Genomic DNA, 10,456 nt, shown 5'->3' on the forward strand with positions numbered 1-10,456 from the left:
TGGAGACTCAGGCTTAATTTATTCTCTCTTGGTTTTATATATATATATATATATATATATATATATGCTCTGAATATTCTCTGAATAATAAAACATTTGTAGAACTTTAAATAAACTACACAGTCTTTACTGCAATCCATCACTGGTCAATCTGACCTTATCAGTCATTTAGTGTCATATTTCACCATATTTTAGGCTCAAAAGTGCTACGAGGTGCTATTGGAAAGATGACTGACATCTTCACTGTTTGGTTAATATTGAATTTGCAAACAAACAACTTGTCTAAAGGGACAACAGTAAGAGAGATGAGAAGGAGAGAGTGAATGAATATAAATGTACAGCCACTCCTCTGTCTCAGTTTGTATCCGAGTTAAACAGAAACACAAAATGTGCACAGTTTTTAGGAGGATTTATTTGTCTAAGGACACATGGAGGGAAATGAGGAAGTGTTACATTTTGCTTCCCCCAGTGCTCCATTCTGGTTTTTAAAGCGTCTATGTGACACATGTGCTATGTGAAAACAATTTTCTGCTTGCACACAGATTCAGCACAGTTAGTGGCAACGTTAATAAGTAAAGCACAGATTTTTGCAGCGAAATATGTTCCTGTTTTGTGGTCATGAATAAATAGTTTTCTTCATTATTCATGCTGTTCATATGGCAAACAAAATGTTGTGTTGCAAAAAACAAAAACAAAAAAATAAAAGGAAACAGGCACAGCAAAATTGTTCTGCATCATGTATCATATGAGAAAAATGTCCTGGATTATTACTTTAACGTTCTCATTATCTTCTCTGCGCTGTGGGACCACTGCTGAGCTGCCTGTTTGAAAGTAAAGCGAGACGCTGATGAAGAAAGAGATGCATGCACAGCAAACCTTTCCCTGTAAACACAGGTGAAATAAATAAAACAAAATTGTCGGCCCTTTGTTCTAATAGAGTCCATAAACAGGAAAAAAAGAGTCCATAAATACAGAACTGTGCTCTGTGAAGCAGACCAGTGTCTCGGGTTTCATTCAGCTGTTGTTGTACTCGTTTTCTTTCCAGTCCTGTTTCAGGCTGTTTTGAACGGATTCCAATTATTGGACAGAGAGAGGCTGCTCAGCTCTTAAAGCCGGCAGTCACTCAGGCTTATCTTAATAGAGATCTCCCTCTCACACCAAACACTCTATTGGATCATGTCAATTTGTCAGTGATGGCCAAGTGAAAACACAATATGGTGACAAGTTTATATATAGTGTAGTGTGACAGTGAACACCATGTGGTCTTTTACAGAAATAAAGATTCAGGTTCACAGCATGGATTGAAGGTTCATTGATGTCATTCAGTAATTTGAACCAGTTTTAAGAAAGTTAAAATTTTTGTTGTATATTGTGATTCTGATCATACTGTGGTGTCCATGGTGATCTTCTGGACGAAGGTGGACTGCTTCCTCTGGTTTGGGAGTGAGTTGCTGCCCCAAGTAAAGGAGTTTGAGTATCTTGGGGTCTTATTCATGAGAGAGGGTAAGATGGAGCGTGAGGTTGACATCCGGATCGGTTCAGCATCAGCAGCTTCCTGGATGTCTCCCTCTGGAGGTGTTTTGGGCATGTCCAACTGGTAAGAGACTGACCCAGAACATGCTGGAGGGATTACATATCTCTCCTGGCCTGGGAACGCTGAAAGAGAAGGATGAATGGCTGGACCTTGAGAGGACCTTTTGGAAAAGTCAGGGCATTTTGTCCAGTCCTCACATCTCCACCAGCTCTGTGACAATTGTCTTGGATTTTAATGGTGCTGTGTTTAGAATTTAATGGTATCTAGTGGATTTGGTGGAAATGCCATTATCATAAGTATGTTTTAATCTGTGTATAATCACCCGAAACTAAGAGTCTTGTTTTCGTTACCTTAGAATAAGCCCTTTATCTACATAGGGAGCACTGCCCAACAGACCAAATACTGGCTCTACAGGATGCCTTTTGTATTTTCCATGAGTTTCACTCATTCTGGGTTCTACCTCATCACTACAGTAGATGCCACTAAATCTTATACACTGGTTGTTCCCTTTAAAATTAGAATAGGCTAGTTAGGGTTAAAGAATTGTGAATGTACTTCAATTTAATTCAAGTTCAAACGTGTGGAAATTAGGTCTCCAAAACCACAATAAACCCCTGTGAGTTTAGTAAGACTGGGTATCTAACCTTGATAACGTTTTATGTAGTATCAAGTTTTGAAAAGTCGGCAACTATGGATTGTTTACACTTTTTATGATTCTTTGGACAGATATTTTCTGATTTCATGAAATCATTTTTTTTAAGTATTCTTTTTGGTATCGGTGCAAAAACTTGGGTATTTATGTGGAAGCAAAATCAAACAATAGCTGTCTGCCTCTCTCACTTTGATATTAATGCAGATCAAAATATAATATTTAATTTAACTGCAATCTGTACCATGTTAGACTGATGACTGCATAATGTCACAGCTGTAGGACATTTAGGTCTTTCCCTTCAGCTGATAACAGTAAATACATGAGGTCATAAGCACCAATGTATGCACATGACTAGTAGTTTTTAATAGTGAAGGATTTCAGCCCCAGCTCCCCAGCTCCCCAGATCACTATTCATAGAATATTAATGTAATACTTTATTGATCACATATTCCTGCTGAGTTTTCCTCTTTTGAAATGCCGACAGTCTCTAAATTGACTGGAAATCCAAAGACCAGTGTAAATGGACAGTTCACTCCCACAATATTTTTATGTATGACTAAAATATGTGAGCCAATCTATAAAACGGAGCCTTTTCCAATTTATTTTCCCACTAGCAATCATCTAAAAATTTTCATCACTTGTTTTGCTCTGAGAAATGCCAGATACACAGAGCCAAAATCTTCAATTACCATTGCGTCAGACAGATGTTATTTTCCTCTGAAACCCTGTGTGCTGCCCTGGTCCCTCTCTCCTCAGCTTCTCCTCTAAAAGGCATCAGGGCGCTAAACCCTGAAACCGCTCATAGATCACACAGCAACATCACTACTGTCCTTAAAACAGCCTCTTCGTAACGGTGTCTCATTTTGAAGGAAAATAGGTTGGTGCTCAGCTGGAAGTTTCCACTGCCCTGGAAAGCTGCAGGTCCTCTGTGTTTATTGTTTTCAGACAGACAGACAGACATATTTCTTTGTGAAGTTAGTTTTATACATCTATCCTTGCACTGTATTTGCTCTCTCTCGCTCTCTCGCTCTTTCGCTCTCTCTTGATTAAAATGCCCATCACTGCAGATTTAATTCACCGGTCAGTCAGTTCCTTCTGTAGAGCCAAATATGAATTAGACGGAGGGCAGCAGACAGGCCGCACTGACAGAACATAATTACAGTAAAAGGTCAACAGAGACCCAATCTGCTATAACGATAGGATGGGAAATGTTGGCTGAGTCAGAGAGTGTTAGACACTGGCAGAGACAGAGACACAGCTGCTGGTCATTACCGAGCTGTTTACACCAAAGTGTTTAGACTTCAGAACCAGTTTGTTGTTGGATTAACTTGTGTGACTGTCATACACCAGTGCTATACTGTTATATAGGCTCATAAGTTTTGGTCCAATACTACTTTCTCATGGTATACAACATGTACTATGTTTTAAGTATCATACTGTTTCTCAGTTAGGAATATAGGAAATCAATTAACAGGAAATGATCACTCAAACTGCCAATTATATTTTTTCCTATCTCTATGCAAAAGCATGAGTGTTCAATTTGATTTCTTCATTTCACATTCAGGTTTTTTTTATGCTTTTCTGCTAAACTCTGCCCTCCCATTCAAATTCATATGTGCTTGCTAAGATGTCGTATGCCACAGTTTATAAGTCCTTCTCTTGCATTCAAGTTGATTCTGTGTGCTTGTGGATTTTCTCTGCTTGTACTCAGATATACTATGTTATTGCTTGTGCTCCTGTTTAAGTATTTCTTCTCTTTGCATTCAGGTTGTTTCTGTGTACTTGTAAAACATCTGCTTTTTAATTTCTACTCTTGCTCTCAGACTTTTTGTGCAATTGAACTTATTCTTTCAGAAACAAGGAAGTGCATGCTCTGACTCTGTAATTTTGTCTTTTAATTGCTTGCCTGCACCAGAAGTGGAGATATGTCACATTGCTGCGTGTGGTCACCTTGTGCCCACATTTAAGCACATGTTTCTATTTTTTCCCCATTGTAATCATTAATTAAAACTACTCTATATAATTGTGTAATTTTTTTATATTATTCCCATTAATCCCTTCTATTGTCTCACTATTTTTTGTGATTTGATAGTTATTTAAATGCTGCCTTAGTGCAAATTTTGTATTGTGGGATTACAGTGTGCATCAACAGCACACTGAAAAAATGAGTAATTTAGTCACATTTACATACTCAAAATCGGTTTAGAATTAAAATTGTGACCTTGTTCCCTTCATGAATATAATTGCTCATGCTAAATGTGTTTGTGTCATTAATGCATATTGCTGTCAATGCTGCTGCAAATGCAAAATGCATCACTTCATGATTTTTCTGTGAGGACCTACCAGACACCACAGGAGTAAAAAAACGGTACTTATGCAACTTTTATGGACTGGGTGTAGGTTGAATCCTTGTTGTGTTGAATCAAATGACTAAAATATTATTATTTAAAACCATATAGACTGTGATGGTTGTATAATCATATGTACATGACCTAACATCATGAAGTCTACCTGCACAAGTGCGCAAACATCAAAACACAGACCTACGAGCAATGTTGCATCAATGTTTTATTTGTCAAGGTTGTTGTTCTGTCTTGTAGAAATGAGCAAAATCAAGTACAGTTGGGGTATTGTGTGAAAATTGTGATGGATTTTCCAAAGTGGGCAAAAATTGAACAAAACGACAGGGCCGGTAGTGTCGAAAAAGTCAAAAATGGGGAAGGGTGGGCGATTGTCCCAAACCTTGCTAAAAGGGGCCAGGGGGGCGGGCTGACTGAAAGGAAGCAAAATCGAGTACAGTTGGGGCATTGTGTGAAAATTGTGAAGGATTTTCCAAAGTGGGCAAAAATTGAAAAAAACGACAGGGCCGGTAGTGTCGAAAAAGTCAATAATGGGGAAGGGTGGAGCGATTGTTCCAAACCTTCCTAAAAGGGGCCAGGGGGGCGGGCTGAGTGAGAAAGGAGCAAAATCTAATTCTGCGAACCTTATCTCTTCAGGCAGGTCGTTTCGAAGCCGAGGGGACCTGATGGCAAAAGCTTGGTCACCTTTAGATTTACGGCCAGAAGGGCTTCATCTGAAGATCTAAGGCTGCAAACAGGATCATATGTGGTCAACATTTCTGTTATGTAGCTTGGGGCCTAACCCCAGACGTGCTTTTAAGGTGATCAAAGTGAAATCTTAAAATCAAAGGAAAGAGAAGGCGGGATTGGGATGAAGTTGTGTCGTTTGTTAAAACCAGTAAAAAGCTGAGCTGCTGCGTTCTGAACCAGTTGGGGGTCCTTTCGAACATAAACTTTTGGTTTATGTTACAAAAGAAGGAGTTACAAAAGTCAAGTGTAGGGAAAACAAGTGTGTTGATGTCTTTTTCCAGTTTAACCACAAGAATATTGGTTTAATTCTGGAGATATGAGAGAGAGAGACAGATTCTTATTTGAAGGAAGCAGGACTGGACATTTTGATCTGTGGTTCAAAGCTTAAATCAGAATTTCACAATCCTCACACATTTCGGCCGGCGGGTTTTACATGAGCAGATAAAGGACCAAAGCCAATGGGAATGACAGGTTTTGCGGGGCTGAGCAATGTTATTTCTTATTATTAGAGTTATTGAGTGGAAGAAAACTTTGTCCCATCCAACAGTTGACATCACTGAGACAATCTACAACAGTAACTAAGGTTTTTGGGTCACCCGGCCACAGAGGAAAATATATCTGTGTGTCATCTGCATAGAAATGAAAAGACACATGGTGATGTCGGATAATTTGGCCAAGTGGAAGAATTTAGATACAAAATAAAACTGGGCCTAAAATGTAACCTTGTGGCACACCACAGGTCATGTGAGTTGTAAGAGATGAGTACTTACCTCTGGTGATCAAGTAGGGTCTTTCTAAAAGGTGAGAATAAAATCAAGTGTCCTTGTTGCCAACCCAGATTTTATGACGGATCAATTGACATGATCTACTGTGTCAAAAGCTGCATTTAGGATTAAAGTTATGCTCTCCCTTCTTTTAGCTGCTAAAAGGAGGTCATTGAGTACCTTGAGGAGGGCAGTTTCTGTGCTATGTGAAACTCTAAAACCTCACTGAAACTTCACAAAGATGTTATTATGACACATAAAAGCTAAAAGTTTGGTGTTAAACTGCTGCTTCTAAAACTTTTGATAAATGTAAGAGAGATGATTAATGTACCTGCGGTCTGTGGAGAGACGAGGGAGAAACACAGAGAGGGAGAGAAAAGGAGAGAGAGCGGTTCAGAGGCAGGATTCAGTATTAAAGGGTTATAACATTGTGGTAGAGTAGGTACAGACAGTGACACATGAGGGTGTAGAGGTAGAAAGAAACCTCACACACAAACATAAAAATAGCTCAATACGGACACTTACCATCACCAGTGTTTAACCAACAACAAATTAAACCTCAATCTGTTTAAACCCACATTTTATTTCATTTTATTTTGTCCACTCATAATGATTCAATCATGACTCATCAGTTTAAATGTGACCTCATATCTGCTTTACAAATCGCAGCCAAACAACTAACCACTTATTTAACAAATGATCAACTTTTAGATCAACTTTAGTCTGACTCTAAGTTCCAGCAAAACCACACAGCCTGAGCTGACAGATTATCTTTTGGTTATTGATGTCTCACACCTGACACCTCGTCTGCCTTCCTGGTGCTTCATCAATACTGTTAATCAAAGCCTATTATTACACCGTCTACAGAACATCAAATACCGAGGTTCAGCTTCAGCATGGCTACTTCACATTACCTATTTGTCTAAAATTTCAAGACAATCCAGACCAACCAAAATGATGAAACTGACAATAAAGCAACAATTTGTATGTTTCTCTTGTGAGAAGTCAGTTTACTTATAGCACATTTAAAAACGATTGTTGGCCACATCACTTCCTTGATTTTAAGTGGGAACGAGGAATGAAGAGCAGAAATTGGTCATCAAATCTGGGGGGCGGTGTGTGTGTGGTGGTACTACAAGGGGTGAAGAGTTCAGGAAGTTAAGCCGGTGTCAGTCCATGCAGTGCCTTAAAAAAATTATTACTGTCTCTGAAGCGAAGGTGATTGTTACGCTGTCAGAAAACCTTTCAAAGGGACCGTTTTGGTGGCTTGTTGGATGTTAAAGTGTCGGTCTTTAACAGTGGAGAGCACAGTTTGAATCCACCTCTCCTACCCACAGTCATTGTTGGTTTCTTTTAACCATCTTTCCCTAATCTTAAACAAGCACTTTTAGCTGATAAGGGAACATTTTTTGCTGAATTCTTAAAGCTACATGCTGTATGGTCGCATGGTCGCAGCGTCCCTAACCCTACCCCTGCTGCATGTCATTCCTGCCTCTCTCTCTCTCTCCCTGTTTCCTGTCGGCATCTCTGCCAGTTACTATCTAAAGAAAAGGCCCAAAACAAATCTTTTAAAAAAAAGAGTTTGTTGTTTATATGACTCAATATCACAAATCCACAAATCACACATTTTCCTCAAGGGGCTTTAAAAATTAACAGAGCTTCCTCTATCCTTAGACCCTTGGTTCAAACAAGGAACCCCCACACCCTCCATCCCCAAAATCATCTTTTAACAGGGAACAATGGAGTAATAGAGGAGGGATCGTTATCAAGGACAGACAGACATGTGAAAGATGTTGTGTACAGAATAAACAAAGAAAGCTAGATTATTGCTTTAAAGAACAGGATGTCAGAATTGATAACATAAGATTTTGGTAAATAAGCTTCTTTGCAGAGAGATATGAGAAGATTGATACCAATTACATGTTTGTAGGCTTCAGTATATATGAATCTAGAGTCAGACTGGAGGCTGGATGGGCTGAGGAAGGGAATTAAAATAAAAAGTATTCAAATTTTTTTTTGTATTTGTGGAAGGTGTTTATATTTACAGATTACACATTTACACACAGATTGTCGATCTGCACACACACATCATTATGAAACAAATCTAACTCCATAGATACCAATCTAAAAATTAACATTTTTAAAGGATTAACAAAACCGATAGATGATAGATAGATGATGCACCAGATGTGATATAATCTGGTGCAGATTAAGTACATACAAGAGAGATTGGGTAACTTTACTTACCATTTATAGAAATTTCCACGACTGCAGTCCTTCTTCTCAATTTTGTGTTGGCAAATGTTGCATTTCATTTTCTTTTTGAGAAGCTTTCTTTTTTGTAAGTTTCAAAAGGTGTTTTCTTTTAGATCTAGAACCTTCAATTAACTTCAGTTCAGTGGCTAAACTGGGCATTTTATTTTTCCATACATGAGCTTCCTGTTAGCGCCAAAAGTGTGCCATGAGGTCACAGGTCATAGGCGAAGTACAGGTCATGCTGCGTTCGCAAGTGGTCGGAGGTGGGAAATATGTCATCTCAGACCTAGGTGCGTTCGAGTAACATAGTCAGAGGTTGAGATCATTAAAATTAATAAAAACTCACAAAATGTACATTTTTTCACCGTTTATGATGTAGGCGGCCATGGTGAAATTACGTCATATGGCGAACTGGGGGTTGAGAAAGCATACCGGCTGTTTTTTTATTTTTCCTACTCGGAAGTCAGAATTTACAACCTCCGAGTTATACTTGAACGCAGCATCCCTCTTCATGCAGATTCAGACCATTCAGACCTGTCTCTAATGCCAAAGAAGAGAGTAACATTTGCTTTCACCATGCCCAAAAGACCTTTCATTTCGTTTTCGCTTTTTTTTCTCTCCAGTGGTATATTGTACATCTCAATATGGAGCCGTGCACTTTGGAAATTAAACAATTTATTTTCTGCGAGACTACTGGATAGATAATCAGCTCTGTTCTTTTTTCTTCCTCTTCTGTGTACACTCTTCTTGACCTTGTCTCATTATGTCAAGAAATACAAGAACACATGGGCTTTGTTCTAATGAATTTATTATAGCAGCCTTACATCAAGACAGATCATCACTTTGTTGTTATGAAGCTGCCAGCCCAACTTGAAAGATGCTATATTTGATGCTAAAGTCACATAAAAACTCCACATATTTAAAGTCTGAATGTTTGCTATAATGAGGGTTTGAATTGATGTCCTCAAAATTCAATATGAGGCTTTTCACCCTCAGGTGTTTTTCATGTTTCCTTCATACTGACAGATCTGAGAGGAGGTGACCATTCAAAGGCTCTACATGTATGACTTTTAAAAGAAAATTCCTTGGAGTCACAGCTGTTTTTAGCTCTTTTTAAAGGTTTTACAATATAAAACTAGCCAAAATGCCCTGCAGGGAGAAATCAAAAGTCTAGCTGAAGCAAAGGGCTCTGAAATATAACTGCGGAAAGAATGACAGAAAGACAAAAATAATCTATTTTACAATCTTCCAAAAGCAGATATTTTGTGAATGCCGCACATGAGAGTAGTCAAAATGTTTTGCAGCTAATCTGAGAAAAATCACAAGGGAATAAAGCAACAGGGGGGAAGTCAAAGCATTGATATATCTTTCCAACTTCTGAAAAATTTCCACAGAAAAATAATAGCAACTCATCCTCTGTTCTTGCCAGCATGAATTTGGACATTAAATGATACGGCTATATTTGGAAATGCATGACCTTTCAAGGATTCAGTTATCAGATCTCACAAAGCATGTTGGGTATATAATGAGCTATTATTATTATAAATTATGGACTTCTTGGGCACATCATGCATGATAGTTTAAAAATATTTTTCTCTTCTCTTAAAGTCTTTATTTTATCTTATTTTTTTATACAAGGAAATGTTGTCAAGACTGTTACACTGAACTTTTTAAAATGTCCCTTGGATCAAAGAGCTTTCTTTTTTTACATTTCTCATTTCAACAGATGTTTAAAATGAAAAGTATTGATTGCATGGAAACAGAAATGATTTATCATTTTGGGCAACAATACCAGAATACTCAAATTGAATGGAAGATATGATTTAAAAAAAGAGTCCATGAAGATTTTGTGGGAATATAACATTGTAAGCACAATGAAAAATAGATTGCCAGCTGAAAGCATCCAACAATGTTTAGGTTAATTATGTCTGTGAACTTTAGGAGTATGTCATCCAACATGTTATCATTATTTTATTGTAAGCTACAGGTTTGTACAATACCATGTTAAAGGAAAAACCTGAAAATGTTCTGTATTTTTTTCACTGTCAACATATTTCATGCACAGCCAAACTCAACAATGAACAATGAATGCACATGAGATTTGATGACAGTAAGAAAAATATAGAAAATCACTAGCCTTATCCTTTAACATGATATTAAG

The sequence above is a fragment of the Scomber scombrus genome, chromosome 12, assembly GCF_963691925.1.
Source record: "Scomber scombrus chromosome 12, fScoSco1.1, whole genome shotgun sequence".
Taxonomy (NCBI): domain Eukaryota; kingdom Metazoa; phylum Chordata; class Actinopteri; order Scombriformes; family Scombridae; genus Scomber; species Scomber scombrus.